This window comes from Zalophus californianus, chromosome 2 (assembly GCF_009762305.2).
Source record: "Zalophus californianus isolate mZalCal1 chromosome 2, mZalCal1.pri.v2, whole genome shotgun sequence".
Lineage (NCBI taxonomy): Eukaryota > Metazoa > Chordata > Mammalia > Carnivora > Otariidae > Zalophus > Zalophus californianus.
Window position 1 is genome coordinate 35,493,429 of NC_045596.1, and position 21,086 is coordinate 35,514,514.

At 38.9% G+C, this 21,086-nt stretch overlaps 1 protein-coding gene across 5 annotated transcripts in view; it reads left to right on the plus strand.

The window, feature by feature from the left end:
- Positions 1 to 21,086, plus strand: part of GRXCR1 (glutaredoxin and cysteine rich domain containing 1) — a 306,510-nt gene that overhangs the window by 218,858 nt on the left and 66,566 nt on the right. The gene's annotated exons all lie outside the window — the stretch shown is intronic.

Sequence of the window (21,086 nt, forward strand, 5' to 3'; positions counted from 1 at the left end):
AAGGACTGTTTAGCCAAATATTTACCTTGATCTTTGCTTTTTGTGTATAGAAATTTTCTTTTACTTCACAGTATACAAATAGCATAATTGTAATTTGGCTTAAAAATGTGTTCTGAGCAACATGCAGATTACCAATTTAATCCCTCCTCTTCCTAGTTTCGCCCCATGCTTCTGCACCAGCATCTGTCACCAGGGTAGGCGATGCACATACACAGCATTCCTACAAACACCGATTCCTAAACAATCTCCAAAGATGTGTCACCATGTTTGGTATCTTTTTTCTTCAGAGAGATACGTAATAGATCTATTGCTTACTTACTAAGCATCATTCCATAGGCAAGGTGATCTGATATGGGACCTTCTCTCTAATCTTTCTCACTCAAAGATCATTTCAGAATGCTAATGACTGATCATGAAGTTGTTATGGGGATAACCTTGAATTCACTCTATTTTAAAAGGTAAATCATTTACAAACACCATTGTTACTACTGGTAAAAATTACCACAAATTGCACAACTGATTGTGATAGTAAAATGACAAGCGATTCCCTCAACGATCTAAAGTAGAAAAGGCAATAGACAGCAGGATATTATAACAAAGACAGAGAATCTGATTCCTGGGAGGGACTCTAATTTATGGAAGGTCCTAGATAAATGGAATACATCCTATATTTCACTTTCAGATTCAACAGCAGTCAGTAGCTGTTACTGCCTTGCTTTCACATAGATATCAAACTTTTAGAAATATTTATGTGAAACAACAGCAGTCAGTAGCTGTTACTGCCTTGCTTTCACATAGATATCAAACTTTTAGAAATATTTATGTGAGAATTGTATAATAAATGTGTACATGTAATATGCCAGGAATAATGATTGACAAATTGATGATTTAACCTATATTTCACATTTAATCCTTAAAACAACTCTGTGGAAGAAGTAAAGATAATTTCACTTTGTATGTAAGGAAACAGAGGCTCAGAGAATTTACATAATCTGCCCAAGTTCATACATTTAAAAAGCAATGAACCAGTATTCTCTACTATGGAAAATAGTATGGAGGTTCTTTAATTCAAGAAATTAAAAAAAGAACCACCATACGGTCCAGCAATCCTACTTCTGAGTATATATACAAAGGAAACAAAATCATTGTCTTGAAGAGATACCTGGATTCCCATGTTTCTAGCAACAATATTTAACAATAGCCAAGTATGGAAATAACCTAAGTGTCAGTCAATGGATAAATGGATAAAGCAAGTGTGATATATATACAATTGAATATTATTCTTCCTTCAGAAAAGAAGGAAATTCTGTCATGTGAGACAACATGGGTGAACCTGGAAGGCATCATGCTAAGTGAAATAAGCCAGACAACTATGGACAGTCAATAATATGTACTTAAAAGTTGCACAATTGCAAAACGGGTGTATTATCCAGGTACTCATACACTATTTTTTTGTACTGCTGGTCCTATACCAGAAACATTTTCTTTTATTGTTACTTGCTTTTTAAACTTTGTTTAGCCACTTAAAGAAAATCTGCTTATGGCACAATTTGCTTCAAATCCATTCCAAGTTGTATATTTGTTTTCCAATAAAAAAATTACAATTTACCCCCTCCAGAAAAGAAATAAGCCAGACAGAGAAAGACAAATACCGCATAGTATCACTTGTATGTGGGATCTAAAAAATATCTAAAAATATAAAATATTTAAAAATATGTACACACACACACACACACACACACACAGAACTCATAGAAACAGAAAGTGGAAAAATGGTTGCCACAGTTTGACAGTGGGGGGAATAGGGAGAGGTTGGTAAAAGGGTACAAACTTTCAGTTATAAGATGAATACGTTCTGAGGATCCAATGTATAACATAGTGACTACAGCTGATAACACTGCATTGTATAATTAAAATTTGCCCACAGAGTAGAAATTAAATGTTCTCACCTACACAAAAAGCTAAGTATGTGGAGGGGTGGAATGTGTTAATTAACCCTTTTGCATGTATACATATATCACATCATCACGTTGTATACTTTAAACATCTTACAATTTTATTTGCCAATTACACCTTGCTAAAGCTGGAAACAGCAACAACAAAAGAAGCAATGAAGCTGTGTTGCAAGTTCAGGACGTTCTAACTCCAAAATCAGTCATCCTTCCCACCATTTACTTCCCTCCCATTTTCTTTTACTGCTTTCCTTTACTTAACAGAAATGTGGGAAGTACTTGTTATGTGCCAGATATGTTTCCAGGTGCTGTGTATACACCAGGGACAATCCAAAGTTCCTGCCTTTGGCTTGGAAAGGCAGATGGTAATCAAATTAAAAAAAAAAAACAAACCAACTAAAGTACATAATGTACCTTCAAATGGTGGTAAATTTTATGAAGGAAATCTTCAAAAGGTAAGGCAATTGAGAATGAGGAATGAGATAACAGGTAGGGGGTAGGGGTAGAATTGTCTTTAAGATATGGAGGTCAGGGAGGTCTAGAAACTGATGTGCTTCACAAGGCATTGACCGCTTTATTGAAGTGTCTAAGTTTCACCACGGCCCTGTAAACAAGATGCATTTGTCGATGGAGACCCTTGGTTGCTTTCTGCAGTTTGTTTGTAGCTCATGGTTTTATGTAGCAATGTCTGCATTTGCATCTGTTATGAAAAAGAAGTGTGTGAGATGTCTTTAAATGCATAGGAAAACATCTCAGTATATGTAAAATGATTTTAAGTTCTTACATGGCAAGTAGATACAGATGTGTTTAGGTTGAATGCCCATTTAATGAGGACCAATATTACATGCTTTGGAAAGAGGAAGAAAATTAGATGGAAAGGAGAGAGTGAGAAATTAGGTATGGCATTAGGGCAAATTGCTGACGAAAGCAGAATGTGAAACCTATAGATACAAAAACAAAAGCCTCAACTTTGTGTTACTCAGGAATATATAAACCTTAGGATAATTCAATTCTAGAAGCAAATAAAAAGTGAGTCATTTTATGAAATGCCTCAGCATCCTAATCAGAGGTTCATTTTAAGAATAAATCGCAGCATTCCACCAATAGATAAATGGATAAAGAAGATATATGTGTGTGTGTGTGTGTGTGTGTGTGTGTGTGTGTGTGTATAGCAATATATATATGCAATGGAATATTACTCAGCCATAAAAATGAATGCAATCTTGCTATTCAAAACAACATGGATGGAGCTGGAGAGTGTAATGCTAAGCAAAATAAGTAAATCAGAGAAAGACAAATACCATATGATTTCACTCATATGTGGAATTTAAAAAACAAAACAAATAAGCAAAGGGAAAAAGGAAAGCAAACCAAGAAACAGACTCTTAACTATAGAGAACAAACTGATGCTAACCAGAGTGGAGGTGAGTGGGGGGATGGGTAAAATAGGTGGTGGGGACTAAGGAGTGCACTTGCTGTGATGAGCACCAGGTGTTGTATGGAAGTGTTAAATCACTATATTGTACACCTGAAACTAAGATCCCACACTGTATGTTAACTAACTGTAATTAAAATAAAAACTTTTAAAAAAAGAATAAATTGCGGCAGACCAATTATCTGAATTTTGCTGATTTTAATTGCCTATTATTTTTTTTCCAGCAATTTGATCATTATTGGAACTTATTTCAACAATTTCCTTACTCTTCTCAGAGTGACATTCTCAGATGTAACTGCCTTTAAAAAAATGCTGATTCTGTAGTTGTAAAAACTTTACAGTCAATTTTCTTCCTTTACAGTTATAAACGAAAAGGAATCACTTGGGTTTGTACCCTTCCACCATCTTTGCAGGGGATTTAATGAGGTGGAGAGGGAGGGCAAGATGGAGAGAAAGTACTTTCTTTGATGGAGGCAAAAAGTGGAGGAATGGGTCACACCCAAAGACAGCTGATTCATTTAATCTCATCAACCATTTTCACCACCTCCAAGATTCAGACCCTGAAGCAGAGTTGGACACTTCTGGAAGTAAGTGAGCAAAAATTTCAGTATAGGATACCTCTAGGTGGGAAAAGTTCAGATAACTCTGCCTCAGTAATTACTTCGTTAAATACTGCCATGAGATAAACTGCTTTGATTGAACATTTCCAATCTCCTCGAGAGACAGGGTTTCTTTCAAATGGGTTCTAACCTCCTAACACTTTCCATCTGAAGATGCATAATTGTTATTTGTTTTTAAATTTTTTTGAGTATAGTTGACACACAATGTTACATTAGTTTCAGAAGTACACATAGTGATTGCTATTACAATACCACTGACTGTATGTCCGATACCGTACTTTCATCCCTGTGACTTACTCCTTCTGTAACTGGAAGCCTGTATCCCCTACTCCCCTTCACCCATTTTGCCAAACCCCTCATCCCCCTTCCCTCTGGCAACAATTGATTTGTTCTCTGTATTTATGAGCTGTTTCTGCTTTTTGTTTGTTTTTTAGGTTTCACATAGGAGTGAAATCATTGGTATTTGTCTTTCCCCATCTGACTTATTTCACTTAGCATAATACTTTCTAGGTCCATTCATGTTGTCACAAATGGCAAGATCTCAACCTTTTTTATAGCTGAGTAATATTCCATTACACATGTAGATCACATCTTCTTTATCCATTAATCTATCGATGGACATTTTCTTCCATATCTTGGCCATTGTCAGTAATGTTGCAATAAGCATAGGGGTGCATGTCTCTTCAAATTAGTGTTTTCATTTTCTTTGGGTAAATACCCAGTAGTAAAATTACTGGACCATTAGGTATTTATATTTTTAATTTTTTGAGGACCCTCCATACTGTTTTCCACAGCGGCTGCACAATTTTGCACAAAGTGCAAAAGTTCCCTTCTTCCCCACATCCTTGCCAACACTTATTATTTATTGTTTTTTTAATCTAGCCATTCTGACAGGTGTGAGGTGATACCTCATTGTGGTTTTGATTTGCATTTCCCTGATGTTGACATCGTTTTATGTATCTGTTGGCCATCTGTATGTCTTCTTTAGAAAAATGTCTGTTCAAGTCCTCTGCCCATTTTTAATTAGATTATTTGTCTTTTTTGGTGTTGAGTTGTATAAGTTCCTTATATATTGAATATTAACCCCTTATTAGATATATTGTTTGTGAATATCTTCTATTCATTAAGTTGCCTTTTCATTTTGTTTATGGTTTCCTTTGCTGTGCAGAAGATTTTTATTTTGGTGTAGTCCCAATAGTTTATTTTTGCTTTTCTTTCCCTTGCCTCAGGAGGCATATCTAGAAAAATATTCTGGTAGCCAATGTCAAAGAAATTACTGCCTATGTTTTCTTCTAGGAATTTTACGGTTCTTTGTCTGGTGTTTAGGTCTTTAATCCTTTTTGAGGTTTTTTTGTGTGTATGGTGTAAGAAAGTGGTCCAGTTTCATTCTTTTGTAGGTAGCTGTCCAGTTTCCCCAGCACCATTTATTGAAGATACTATCTTTCCACCATTGTATATTCTTGTCTCCTTTGTTATAGATTAATTGATCATATAAATGTGGGTTTACTTCTGGGGTCTCTATGCTGTTCTATTGATGTATGTGTCTGTTTTTATGCCAGTATCATACTGTTTTGATTACTACAGCTTTGCAGTATATCTTGAAATCTGGGATTGTGATGCCTCCAGTTTTGTTTTTCTTTCTCAAGATTGCTTTGGCTATTTGGGGTCTTTTGTGATTGCATACACATCTTAGTATTATTGTTTTCTAATTCTGTGAAAAATGCTATTGGTATTTTGATAGGAATTGCATGAAATCTGTAGATTGCTTTGGGTAGTATGGACATTTGAACAGCATTAATTCTTCTAATCTATGAATATATCTTTCCAGGTAACAGTATATAATATTTCTATATATAATATCAGTCACTGTAAATAGTGACAGTTTTAGTTCTTCCTTTCTGATTTGCATGCATTTTATTTCTTTTTATTGCCTGATTGCTCTGGCTGGGACTTCCAATACTGTGTTGAATGAAAGTGGTGAGAGTGGGCATACTTTTTCCTGACCTAAGAGGAAAAGGTTTCAGCTTTTCACCATTGAGTATGTTAGTTGTGGGTTTGCCATAATAGGACCTTTACTATGCTGAAGTACATTTTTAGTAAATCCCTGAATAACCTATTTGTTTTTAGTGATTTTCTTCTTTCCATTTCTGCTGGAGTTACTTCTCCATTCATTTATTAATTCAACTCATGCTTATTGAGCATCTACTCTGTTTTGTAGTATAGCCCTCATTGCTGCCAATGCAAAACTGATCACTATACACTGTAAGCTCTGGAGTTTGTGGGAGAGAGAAAATAAAAACAAATCATTACCCAAATCACTGTTATTATTCTGAACTGTTTGATTTGTCTTTACCTTTGTACCACTATTGACATGACCTAATGTGGTAGGGGACTCTTTTAGAGAGCATTAGTTAGTTTGAACCATTCCCAAAGATCCAGAGATGACCTAGTTTAGTTTGTAGGGTAGGGATGGATCCACTAATAGTTTTACACTAAGACTTGGAAGAGTTGTCTGGGTTTTACAGGTTAGTATGAAATACATTGTGTACTGCTTCAGTAAGGTGAGGTGTGGTTGGCTTGCTCTGAGCTGAGTACCATGACCAAAGAATCTACAGCAGAACCAGATATGGGTACAGATACTAGAAATGATGGTACCAGAATTTATGAGGACAAATTTGAGGGGAAAGTACTCTAAATCCCTTCCTATGGCTATACTTCCATAGATCTCAAAGGAATCCCTCTGAGGCTGGCACCTGACAGTATTCAACCTATACTCGATAAATTTGCTATGAACTTAAGCACAGATACTGAATGTTTATGTGCTAGATACTATGCTATGCATTTTGAGGAAGTAGGAAGGTGTTTAAGAGTCAGTTCCTTTTTTCAAGTGCCTTACCTGTTACTTGGAAGAGACAGATGAACGTGTGAAACGATAGTAATAGCGAAAGATGGTTTGAATGCCTGGATTCAAGGTAGAAAGGGATATAAATAAGTGGAAAAAGGACCATTTTACTAAGATCTTTGGAGAGCTTGGAGACCTAAGATAACCTTGCTTTGAAATCTGGGAAATAAAAATAGAAATGTGCTTTGTTGGGGGTGGGGAGGGGAATTTTCCCATCAAGGGTAAGTGTTTGTTTTAGATTGGGTTCACCAGATAAGGATTTGAGTGAAGTGATCACAGGAAGCCCCAGTGGAAGAGTGGAAATTGAGACAGAGAAGGGAAGGAAGCACATAAACATTGTTATTGAGCAAGTTATTGCTCTTGACAACCAGAGCTCAGTTCTACAATATAGAATGCACTTCAGAGGGGCAAGGAACCTGGGATATTTATTCTCCAGCCCTCCTATATCCCTGGTGGAGGGCTATTCCACACAGGTGTTAACTCCTCGGAACTTCCAGCTGAGAGAAAGCCAACCGGTAGAGAGTCACGGGTTTGTGTCCTAGGATCAGTGGCATACCCTGAACCCACACACCATGGTGAGATGGGGGCGGGGGGGGTGTCCTACTTTTGGAAGTAGTCCTGCAGAGGCTCTCAGGCTTGGCATTAAAAGCATTCTGATACTTAAATCTGTTTGAAGTTGACTTTGCTGCAATAAATGTAAAAGATACACACTCAGCCAATGGCACCAGCAGGTATTGGTCCTGAGAATGTTCAGGAAGCTTGGTTTCTTATGTCTCTCCATTTTCTCTTAAGAGATGTGTTTTTATTAGCAGCAGTGGTCCTTCTGCCTCCCTAGGGTGAGGTCCGGCTGGGCAGAGGCTTACCACAGTTTCTATACCAGTAATGCTTTACTTGGTATTCTGGATTCTTTTATGAGACTGTCAGTCAGGAGAAGACAGAGGAGAGGCCCAGGAAAACAATGCTTTTTGTACTCCTGGCTTCTAGAGACAGGAGGCGTGGTGTGACACACAGAGCCACATGGAAAAACCACCAGGGTGAACATGAGGCAGAGTACAGGAATGAGGGGAAGAGTTTGGGTCGCAATTTTACTGGGCTTTCCATGGGGAGTGTAAGGTGGGGCAGGGTAAACAGTTTAGAATTGGCTAGTTTGAATAATTTTGGCAGACTCTAAACTATGGGAGTGGTCCCTAGCTGTCCTAGTGGCCCTGGGGTGATTAAGGCAGAAGAATATTATCTCTTGGGGTACACAGACCAGATAGAGGAAGCAGGGTTCTAGATTGGTTAATTTGCATATTTAAGGCATGCTCCTGGTGGAATCCTTTACTATCTCCAAAAATTGGCCAGCCCCAGAAAGGGCAGTCTTTCCCCAGACAGAATTTTTCTTTTTTCTTTTTTTAAGATGTCAAAACATTATAATATACAGAAAACTAAAAAATGTATCCAGTATACTCTGGATCTCCAGATACTACCTTATTTGGTTGTAGAAATTGCTCACCTGGACTTAATATCTGGGTTCTGGGTATAATTTCTTACTCTGCCACCAGCACTCTCTTACTATATTTCCCATAGTTTATATAATAACAACCAGCTATCACATATAGGCAGTCACTTTGCAACCATGAAAATAATGACCAGCCTATGAGCAAGAGCCACCATTTATGTTTTAGATGGCAAGGCCTGGGAAGGATTCATCCCAGCAGGCAAACCTATCACACAAGGAGGTTTGCACAGTGGTGTATACCAGTGTGCATGGGGAGCAGAAAACTATAAAGGAGAGTACTTTCAATAGGCACTCATGAGTCTCAGCATGAGGACCTTTGGCAATAATGATTTCACAAAGCCTTCTCAGCAGAAACATTGTCAGTAGACGAGAGAGAGAGAGAGACGGTAGAGGAGAGGAGAAATGTGGCAGGCTCAGAATGGCTGCTGAGACAGTTGTACTCATTAGCATATGTGAGTTCCCTTATAAAAACCTAGATGTGTTTGCAGAAGGATTTGGAGGTTGCTCTGTGTGGGGTGGTGGACATGGTGGGGGGGTGGTGTGAGGAGGTGGAGGGCAGAGAAATGCTATTCCTTATAGTAACGTAAGGGTAGGCTACCCGCACATCTCAAACATTTTTGGATTATGTAGGTCACATTTTCATGCAACATCCAGTAGAATGATTTAGCTGCCATCCAATGAATGGGGGGAAACCCAGTATTCCTTAAAATCATCTTGAGTGAGCACCACCACAACATCACCCACCAAAGAGTTCCGGGTGTTTTTATACTCTCTCTACATACATTATCTCTTATATGCTCATGATAACTCCTTGGAGTAAATTCTATTATAATTTTCATTTTAGAGGTAAGGAAACAAGTATAAAGAGGTCAAATACTCATCTAAGACCACTGTTTTAGTCAGCTTGGGCTGCTCTAATAGAATAATAGACTGAGTGGCTTACACAACAAACATTTATTTCTCATAGTCCTTGAGGTTGGGAAGTCCAAGATCAAAGTGCCAGCAGATTTGGTGTTTAAAGAGAACATACTCGCTGGTTCATGTGTCCTCACATGGCAAAATGGGAGCAAAGGAGTTCTGTGTGATCTCTTTTATAAGGGCACTAATCTCATTCATGAGGTTTCCACCCTCATGACCTAATTACCTCCCAAAGGCCCCACTTCTAATACCATCACATTGAAAGTTAGGATTTCGACATGAATTTGGGGGATATCATTCCATTGCATTCTGCCCCTGCCTTCAAAGTTCATGTCCTTCTCACATGCAAAATGCATTCATTCCATTTCAACAAGCCCCCCAACTCTTAACTCTTTCTAGCATCAATTTAAAGTATAGAGTCCAAAATTTCATCTAAATATCATCTAAATGAGATATGAGTGAGACTCATCTTGAAGCAAAACTCTTCTTTAGTCATGAACCCGTGGAATCAAATAAATTATGTGCTTTCAAAATACAGTGGTGGGAGAGGCATGGGCCAGACATTCTTATTCTAAAAGGCAGAAGTAGGAAAGAAGGAAGGCTGAAGGGTCCCAGCAAGTACAAAACCTGGTAAGGCAGCTCCTTGATATTTTAAGGCTTGCGAATGATTCTCTTTGGTTTGATGCTCTGCCTTCTGGCCACACTGGAGCAGTGGCCTCTCCTTCTGAACCCACTGGGGCAGATGTCCTATCTTCTGGACCTATTAGGGTAGTAATAACACCTTCAGAACTCTGCAGAGCCCTGCCCAGTCCCTGGCTTTCTGCAGTGGCACCGCTCATGTTCCAGGTCTATCAGGGCTAGAGATGTGACCCAGAGCTCTACAGGGCAGACCAACCCCACTGCTCCATTAGGCATCCTCCCTTTGAAATCATGGTGGAGGCAGCCTTGCCTTTCTGGGCCTGTGATGGGACTGGCAGCCCTAATATCTGAATTGCCTTTGAGGTTCCTCTTCTCTTCTTCCTTCTCCTCTTCTCTTGTACTTGCAGCCAAAAAGTGCTCTGGCCTGGTCCTGTTGGATCTAAGAAGTCCAACAGTCTTCCTTCATTTTGTCCTGCTTGCTCTGTTTCCTTTAGTCTCATCTGGCAGTGTTTCTGCTGGTCTAAACCCATCTCTATTGCTGGATTTTGTTGAGATAGTTGATTAAGTCTTTGATGGTTCCCATCTCTACTAATCTCCTTATAAACAATTGCTCAACCACACCATTGGTGTTCCCTTCCAAACATGCTTTCTCATTTTTTGCAATATGGACAGGCTGAGAATTTTTAAAATCTTTAAGTTCTGGTTCCCTTTTGTTTAACAATTCCATCTTTGGCTCATTTCTCTCTTCTTTTCTTATAAACAGTCAGAAGGAACTATGCTACTTCTTTAACATTTTGCTTAGAAAGGTCCTCAGCTAAATATTCAATTTCATTGTTGCAAGTTCTGCCTTCCATAAAACACTACAAATTGAATACAATTCAGCCATGTTCTTTGGCACTTTATGACAAGGACGGTCTTTTCTTCACCATCTAATAACAAATTCCTCATTTTCATCTGAGCCTCTGTCAGAATGGTCTTTATCATCTGTATTCCTACCAACTCTGTGTTCATGACCATTTAGGTATTTTCTACGAGGATGGTTCTCTTTCCTTCTCTGTCATTCTCCTCTTTTCTTTCTGAGCTACAATTAGAAACACCCTTACAATTTTGTTCATGGCAACCGTGGCTTTTTCTAGCATGTATCTCAAATCATCTAGTCTCTAGCATTACCCAGTTCCAAAGCCACTTTCACATTTTCGGCAGCACCCCACTTCTCAGTACCCATTTTTGTCTTGCTCAACCACACTGTTAGACAGCAGGACTGAGCTATGAACCCAAGCAGCTCTCTATGCTCGGATTTTTGCTTTTTAGTGGATTCTCTGTCTATTCTATATCCATTCTCTATCTCACTTCTGGTTATGTGTCCTTCTTGACCAACCTGTCATCACCCTTACACATTTTTCTCATTCCCTCAAAATTCCACTAACGTAAGAAGTCAGTTGTGTGTAGGAGATTGTTAGTAAAGTTTTGGAGACTGAGGGAAGGGGATTCCAGAGTAGCCCAGTGCAGGTGAAGCACCAACTTAAGACTTATTATTAGACACCACGGTGCTAAAAATCCATCAGCCGTTCTCCATTGTGGGGGATTTCTCTAGACCACTTCTCTGTCTGAGTCAGGCCTCATCTCCTCTTTCTCTAGGTTATTCCTTGTAGCAGATTAGCTTCAAACTTCTGTTCTAAACCAAGCAGTGGGCCTGGGTTTGCATATCCAGAAATCGGTTTCGGACGTGTTAATTTTGAGATACTCATTAAGTTCGCTGTGTTTCCTGTTCTTCCTTTCCCTTTATTCACCTATTTGGCTCTTTAGCCTCTGGCATCCAGATCGTAGCGCTAGTATTGACTCTTACTGAAATTGAGACTGGCGGCCCAAGTAGAAATTTGTGTTTTTTTATAGTACTGGTTTGCTCAGATTGAAGTATAATGGTGTCAGTGAAGTCTAGGTTAAAAGCTAAGGCTTGCAGCCAGTAGCTCAGCAAAAGGGAAAGTGAAATATTGTCTGACTTCTTCTCTCCATATCTTTTCTTGTTTGTACAACATGTACATTGAATGAGCTGCCTTTGTTATAATATGAGCCCAAAACATCTATGCTCCGTTTCCTTGATGTCTCTCAAACTTACGGGATAATTCTTCCTGAAACTTTGGGAAATTTTCTGGCAGGTTACATACCTGTATCCCTTCTTAGAAAGTGAAAGGTCTTCTGGCCTGGTCACAGGCCATTGCCATAAATAAACTGCCCAATCTAGTGCAATAATAAAAACGTTGAACTACATTCAAAGTTATTTTTTTTTTTTCCATCCTCTAATTGGGATCTCTTGCGTCTGGTCAGCCTGCTGCAGGGAGTTGGGTATGAAGACTTCATCTCTGTTTCCCCACCTTCTTCTTCCCACCCATTCATTAGACTTCTTCTGCCTTCTTTAGGATTTTTGTTGGTGGGTGAAGGTGAGGTCTCAGGTGGCTGATAAAATGTCATCTGTGATGGTATCTTCTGGGAGTTCCACCTTTCCAAGGCTGATTCTGCCTTTCATGGGCTACCTTTGTGTTTGTCTGTGATATCCCCTCTGGGTCCTTTCAACTGCTATCCTCTAGACGCATGCAGCATTAGTCCCACCAGGCCTGCACAGATTCCTTCTTCAGCCTCTGGCATCCAGCTCTTTATGCCGCATCCCTGGAATGTGTCTCTCCACAGCGGTATTCTTGGGCATGATTCATAGCAGCTCCTGGCAGCTCCCTGATTCATGGCCCACATTTGGTCCACAGAGAGAAAACACATTAATCCCCCAGAGGGGGTTTCAGTGCAGTTTGTTCTCAATGCCACTTCTTTATTAAGCAGCCAAAGCTTCTTAGCTGGTCTCTTGCCTATAGACATTTTCATAAACTCCAAGAGAAAAGAGTTAGGCCAAGAGTCAGGCATAGCATCTAATTTAGTAGGTTGGCACTGTGGCCTGAGATTCTGCATTTCCAGCAGGGCCCCAAGTGATGCTCTTGTTGCTGGTTCATGCAGCACACTGGTTACCCATTCTAGAGAATCTCCTTTTAGGGTACAGGAGTCATTTTGGCACCTATTGACTTATTTCCACTTTAGGTCATGGTCAAATTGTAACAGAAAGAGTCCCACCTCATCCTTCTGTCAAATGTCCAATGGTGAGATAATGGCCAGGAAACCTTTTAGGTATGTTATCATACTGGATAAATAGTTTCTTATGTATTAGATAGGCACTCTTTGGGCCTATCAGCTAAAAATTGACCAAGCGCCTCCTCTGAGTCAGGAAATCTTTTGGAAGCTAAAGGAACTACCATGTTGCAATATGCAGACAGGATTCTAGCTTATTCATGTAACTTGCCCCTCCTTTTTGGAAAGTCAACACCAAAGATTGGTAAGCTGGTGACCAGTGTCTTTCCTTATTCAGTATCACCCACTGAAGTTTCAAATGTGGTTGAGGGCATCTCAAAATTCATAAAGGTAAATATTTAAACATGGATCAAAGTCTCTCTCTGTCTGGCCTGTAAAGCATACAGAGAAAGTTTACTTATCATCACGATCAGGTGAGTATCCTCAGAATGCAAAGACTAGGCCACATTGTTTAGGATCAACCACAGGTAGCTCTCAGATGAATGAATGAGTGTTTTTTTGAGCATCAGCACAGGGCAATCTGCCACATGTGGGGCCTTAAAGAAGTGTGTAGCATCTCTGTCCACATAGTTTGCAGTTTATTTGTTGAGAAAGAATTTATTTCCTTTTGCCCTGAAAAGACCAAGGCTAAGTATAAAAGGAGTTAAGTGGTCCTGAGTTTTAGAGAGCTAGCAGCAGTTGGAGATGCCTACCTCCCAGAAGGGTTTCCTGGGAGAACTTACCGCTTCATTGACCACCATCCTACCCCTTGAGGTGGAGAGAAAAGTGCGCTGGTGTCTCCTCTTTTTTAAGCTAAGGAAGGTCAGTGGAGAGAGTGTTGAGAGAATAATCTTTGATTTCCAGGAGACTCAAAGAAGGAGAGACTGCCACTTTGCTCAACTTCGATGTGCTTCGTGAGAGAACCTTCTAAACTGCCAATGTATATTAAAGCACAGGAAGAGAGAATCAGAGAAAGATGGCCCGATGAGATATTACTAGGCAGAGAGGAAGCCAGGACACACCCCACATCTAGTTCCTAGTTCAAATAGATATGGAAGAGAGGACACCCTTCCATATGCCTGGCTATTGAGGGCAGTGATACTGGAGTCTTTCTGCAACCAGTGCTTTATGGAGTGAAAGGGGACCATGTGTCAGGGGGATGTCACCTGAATCCACAAGCTGGAGATCATCCAGAAGAAGTGGTCCCATTTTTAAAGGGCCTGCCAGAGTGGAGGAGTCCTGCATAGGCCTGTTAGGGCTGCACCCATGCTCCGCTATCTACCGTCCTGTAGCTAGAACTGCCATGGTGCATCAAGGGGAAGCCAGCATGTCCACTTAGTGAATTGAGATGTTTCCCCTTTCCCCCTTCTTCTTCCTCCCCTACAAGGGGGAGGAACTGGTGCTCTGAGAAAGGAAAAAGGGGAGCAAAGAGCAGACTCCATGACTCCCCTTCTTTCTGCTGAGTTAGACACAAAGAGATGTTGTAGCTGAACAGGAAGGAGAAAGAGGAGAATCTGCTTTAGGTTTGAGACTGAAATTGTAAAATCATTAGCACTACTTAAAATATCTAAATGACACCGTTTTAAGTCCAAAAGGAGCAGAGAAGTTATGGCATCCTTAAGGAGACCTCTTCTTCTTAGTGGGATTTGATAAAGCACAGTTAGGGGCAGTTAACTGAAAAAAATAAGAGTGTTATGGTCAGTGGAGAATATACTGTAATATACCCATTACACATGTATGATATGACATCATAGATAGTCAAAAGTACCCACACGGTTTAGCATATCATAAGTGCAATTTTGGTAATAGAGAAAAAAGCAATAAAAAGGGCAGAAGAGATGCATTGAACAATTTTGTAATGAGACAAATGGTAATTCAGTTTAACACCCTGCCTCTGCACCACACACACACACACACACACACACACACACACACACACACACGGAGTCTCTCTTTTTTATGTCTGAACACATGGATCAGCACTTCTTTTCATAGAATTCATACAATTTTCTTGAGAATGCTCATCTACAGAGAGGATTTTGAGGCTGCACCAAAAGAAACAAGTTCTCTCTCCATCTTAGCTAACAGTAAACTACACATTTTCCTAGTCCTGCACTTGCTCCATCACATGACACAATTAATTTCTTTTGACTTGACTTCTATTTTGTTTTTTAGAAAATATGTTCACTTACCTTTTCTCCATGTTTGTATTAGACCCACTGTGTGAATGAACTCTGAAAAAATTAAGAGCCCCATATATAATAGCTCAAACTAGTGCCTTGGACAGATTCAGGTGCAGATAGGAGCTTGGATATGAGATGAATGGGGATGACAGAGCCCCGTCAATGAGCTCAGAGGAAGCTCAGGATCCTGGACAAAGATTATGCTTATGGTTAATGACACTTTTCTTTGAGATCTAATACATTTAGTTAAGAACACTTCCTTCCCAGGATCTGAGTCTGGGATTGGGATTTTGGTTGGAGATTGTGGTGGGGACTCCATACTCTTGGCTTCTGATGATAGGAGGAAGATCCTTAAACAAGTTCCTTGAATATACACATGTTTTTGGAATACCTGAAACCGTGACTGCTCAGGAACATGTTAATGCAACACGTATTTGTCATGTACCGTGTGTTAAACATTACATTTGGTAGGTTACCATCAAGTGAAGGACTTATTTTTTTGCTTCAAACAGTTATAAAAAGGAAATGGCAAACATATGCATTCAGAGACACACAAACAATAGCCAAATTAGCATTTTCTCTACTGAAGTATATGGATTTCTAGTACTAAGGTTTGGTTGGGAAAAACAAAACCAAATAAAAACTGGATCATCTATGGAAACACATTTTGAGAAATACTGAGTGAAGTCATTGGACATTGTCTAGTCAATGGCAAAGTAAGCATCATAGACAGTAGGAGGAAGAGTGAAGAAAGAAATGGTTAGGGTCAGGAGAGATCAGGGAGGGCTTTGTGCAATAGTGTGACTTAAGCTGGTCTTTGAAAGAGGGAAGGCTTTGGAGAGGAGGAGAGGAAGAAGGCATTTCAGATAGGTCGACATAAGCAAGTCTCAGAAATGAAATTAATCTGCAGATGAAGAGAGAGGAAATTTGTACGAGCAGAGTTTTGTGGTGAAGGAGTCCAAGGTAGGGGCTGGACATGTAACGAAGGATAAATAGACTGTAGAGTAGAGTGGTATGAATGCCAGGCAGACGCATCTGGAGTGATTAAGAAGGGCATTTTTAAATTATTTTGATTAACGTTCTTCCTGAATGATCTGAATGCACTTTGTTATTTGGAAATCTGGTGTTCTTTCAGATGTTAATATGTGCTTTGTGAGAAACTGTACGATGGCCACACAAGGTGTCTTTACTCTAGGACTTCTCAGTCTTTTATGCTGAAGTACACTGTGGCTCTTCAGGAGAGGAATGTAATATTTCGTTAAAAAACTCCCATTCTACTTTTCTGTTTTTCCTGTGGAAAAAATTTGTGATTTTGTGAAATTAATTTTGGAAAATGCTCTACCAGGTATTTTCCCACTCTTCTCTTGGACGAGGGGAAGAATGAGATGTATCCTTCTTTGGAGCAACTGTGTTTCTTTATCAAATGATAGAAATATTGAAACAAGAATAAAATAGAAACAAGACTGTCATTTTGCTTTCTACTATAATTTCAATAAAAATTATAGTAAGTGCAATATATTTGAGGCCACGTACCAAGCTGAAAATTGGTCTTTAATGAGGGAACAACATCCAATTCTTTAATTTTAATTAATAATTACCTGAGTTATAGCAAACTATTAATATTTACATTATTTTGTAAGCTTTTCATTGCTAGTGTTAGATTTTTTCCATGTTTATTAGCCTTTGCTTTTTAAAAATTAAATGTTTTATTTAGAATAGTTTTTATAGAAAGATTGTGAGGATAATACAGAGACTTCCCATATATCCCACATCCAATTTCCTCTATTAAAATCTTAAATTAGTATAGTACATTTGTCACAATTAATAAACCAATATTAATACATTCTTATTAGCTAAAGTCCATAGTTCATTCAGTATAGTAAATTATTATAAAATTAGTATAGTACATTTGTCACAATTAATAAACCAATATTAATACATTCTTATTAGCTAAAGTCCATAGTTCATTCAGATTTCCTCGGTGTTTACGTAATATCCTTTTCCTGTTCCAGGATCCCATGTAAGATAACACAGTACATTTAGTTTCTCAGACTTTAATTGGTTTTGATAACTTTGATAATTTGGGGGAGTATTGCGCAGATAAGGAATTTCTCCCAGTTGGGGATTGTTCAATGTTTTTCTTATGGTTATACGAGTGTTATGTGTTTTGAGGAGGAAGACACAGAGGTAAAGCTCCATTTTCATCATATCGTGTAAAGGTACCCGCTATGGACCTGACTTTTCACAGTTGAAGCCGAACTTGACTGCCTAGCTGAGGCAGTGCTTGTCAGGTTTCTCCATCGTATACTCACCCTCTTTCCCTACTTCTTCTGCTGTGCTCTTTGGAAAGAAAGCATAGCCCACACTTAACGATGGGGTATTAGCTCCACCTGCACTTCACAGGGCTTACTCTCCCCGCGCCCCCCGCCGCCACACCTCCTGGCAGAGCCTGGAGGGATCTTTTTTGGTCCTTCACTGTGAGAACCTGTTGTGGTTCCTGGAGGTAAAACTCATGAAAGTGTGGAGATCCCCCTAAAACAGCAGCTCCTTGGACTTGCACACTGTCGTGCTAGTCTACATTTAGCTTCCAGCAGTTTATCAAAATTAGCATTTAAATGTCCTATCCACCTATGGCTCCCAAAGACTTGGGTTCTAGGTAAGCAGAGCTCAGCTGTCTCCCTGAATCCATCTGTCTCCCTAGGTTTCAGGGTGGCAGTTTGCCCTGCAACCTCAGTTCTTTGATGGACCCCCCCAAAAGTCAGTGATTTTAATTTTGTCCAGCTTTTACTTGTTGCAAGGATGGAAGTGACAACTTCCAAGCTTTTACATGTTGGAGCAGAAACCAGAAGTCCAAACGATCAAATTTTAATGATTATCTCATTTGGTATTTTGGATTAAAATAAAATAATTATTCCTATAATCTGATTGCAGCTATGGTACAGTCCAATAAATGGGTCAAGGAACAGTGTCTGTTGGTTTCTAGAAATCTCTTCTAGTTCTATTATTCTGATTCTATGACTTTATTAACTTTCAGATGACATCGATCGAACACTTCTTAATTTTAAAAATTATTAACATTTTAGATAATTCATTTTTTTGTGAAAATTTACCACCGTTCTTATTCTCTAGCTTGTTAATAACAACTAGTCCTCTAAGTACACAATGCTAGTTCAGTAATTTAGAGACATCAAAAATAACTTTGTTATTTATTACTGATGGAGAGAAAATTAAATAATGTTAATATATAAAATATTACCTAAATTTGAAATATTACTTTTAGCTTTCATTAAGTCTCTTGATTAAGGTTTATAACTTGAATATTTAATCCATTTTAAAATTGATTAAGCATGGTTTGCTCTATTGCATAGTGCTATTGTAATTCTTTTTTTTTTTAATGGTATTTTAGGCATTTATTAGGAATAAGACTTAAAAGGATTTCTTATGACATGGAGAAATGCTTCTGACAATATGTAGCATAAAACATATCAATTAAAAACCTAAATTAAAAATAATCTAAAGTATTCAGTATGATCTTGGAATTCAAGATGCGTAGAAAACTGACCATAGAAAATATGCCGAATGTCAAGAGTGGTGTGTTGCTTCCAGGGAGCAAGCTCATGCAAGTAATAACTATTTCTTTGGTTTCTTTATACTTAAAAAAAATTAATCCAAAGCAAAATTAACATATTGTAATCACAAGACTTGAGGATAACATAAGGCAATTGCAAAACGGAAACATACCAATTAGCTTGGATAAGTTATTTAAACTCTATGCTTCGAATTTTTTCTCTGGAAAAGAGGGATTATAACCACATACCCACTTCACTGAGTAATTATGAAGATTAAAATGAGTTACTATAAGTAAAGTCTTTAGCTAAGAGCCTGGCATAGAGTAAGAACTAGATAGATGTTAACTTTTATCTTTGCTTTAAGGTGATTTCAATGACCATTAATTGTTATTTTTTAAAAGATTTTATTTATTTATTTGACAGAGAGAGACAAAGCAAGAGAAAGAACACAAGCAGGGGGAGTGGGAGAGGGAGAAGCAGGCTTCCCGCTGAGCAGGGAGCCTGATGCGGGGCTCGATCCCAGGACCCTGGGATCATGACCCGAGCTGAAGGCAGACGCTTAACGACTGAGCCACCCAAGCACCCCATTACTTATTATTTTAGAATCACATATGGTTAAAGCTGAAAGGTACTTGAAAAACTATCTAGTTCAGAGATCATAAGTAGCTTGTGGGCTAAATTTGACTTTCAAAGGTTTGGTTAACATAGTGTTTTAAAATTACTTCCAATTCAAATGCTTTTTTTTTTTTTTTTTTTAAGGGTGGGGAAGTGGAGGCAGAGGGAGAGAGAGAATCTTAAGCAGGCTCCACACCCAGTGTGGAGCCTGAGGTAGGGCTGGATCCCAGGATCCCAAGATCCTCACCTGAGCCGAAATCAAGAGTTGGACATCTAACTGACTGAGCCACCCAGGCGCCCCAATTCAGATGCCTTTTGAGAGGGCATAAAATCCAGTCCTGATAATCACCACTACATCCTGTCATCTTCTGTTACCATTTTGCTTCCTATGCTTGCTTTAACTGCCCAGCTCCTGAGAAACCTTTGAATTTGTGGCCCTTAATCTCGTCCACTCCTCTCATTTATTAGAGAGGCTAGTGAGTTCTGGAGGGATTATATAAAGACCCCAAAGTTGTGACCAAACTGGAAATAAGATCTGGGACTTCTGATTCCTAGGCCAGCCTTATCCCCCACAGCTTCTACTTCAGTTGGGATTACTTAGATCAAATCCCTCTTTAATGACAATTGACCGAAGGGCCTCAGATGAACCCGTCATCTTATAATACATGTCAGTGGAGGAAGTGTAAATTTTTAAGGATAAAATTATCTTTATAATTAAAAACAAAACAAAAAGCTAAACAAAGCAAAATGAATAGACTTAAAGTATGTGGCAATGTCCCCTTCCCCTTTTAAAAATGATATAGATGGTTCAAACTAGGAAACCATCAAGAAGCTTTTTTTTTTCTTATTAACTTGGTGTATCCTCTAAACTAAAACAACAATTTGAGCACATCATTTGAAAATCTGCTCACAAAGTTTTCAATTCACAGCCTGTTCTTGTGCTGACTTTAAAGGAGGGAGTGAGAGAAACAGACTCAAATACAGAGAACAAACTGGTGGTTTGCCAGAGGGGAGGGGGTGGAGTGTGGGTGAAATTGGTGAAGGGGGTTACGAGGTACAAACTTCCATTTATAAAATAAATAAGATGAAAATTCAGCATAGAGAATACAGTCAATAATATTGTAGTAAGCTTGTAGGGTGACAGATGGTAACTACACTTAACCGCGGTAAGCATTTGGTAAGGTATATAATTGTTGAACCACTGTATTGAACACCTGAAACCAATATAAAATTGTATGTCAACGGTACTTCAATTAAAAAATATAAAGTTCTGGGGCGCCTGCGTGGCTCAGTCATTAATCATCTGCCTTCAGCTCAGGTCATGATCTCAGTGTCCTGGGATCAAGCCCCACATTGGGCTCTCTGCTCAGCGGGGAGTCTGCTTCTCCCTCTCCCTCCGCTGCTCCCCCTGCGTGTGCTCTTTCTCTCTGTCAAATAACTAAATAAAATCTTAAAAAAAAATTTCACTGTCTTCTGTCACATTTCCTTCACAAAATTGGGAAAGAAAATAAGACAGTGTAGGTGCCTGCACCTGACTCACTGTCAGCTCCGTGGGAGGTTTTAATTAGGAGCTCTTCTTTCCATAAAAAAGAGAAAATGAGAAAAAGGTGTCAGTCTCATCCACTGATAGTCATAGGAATTAGG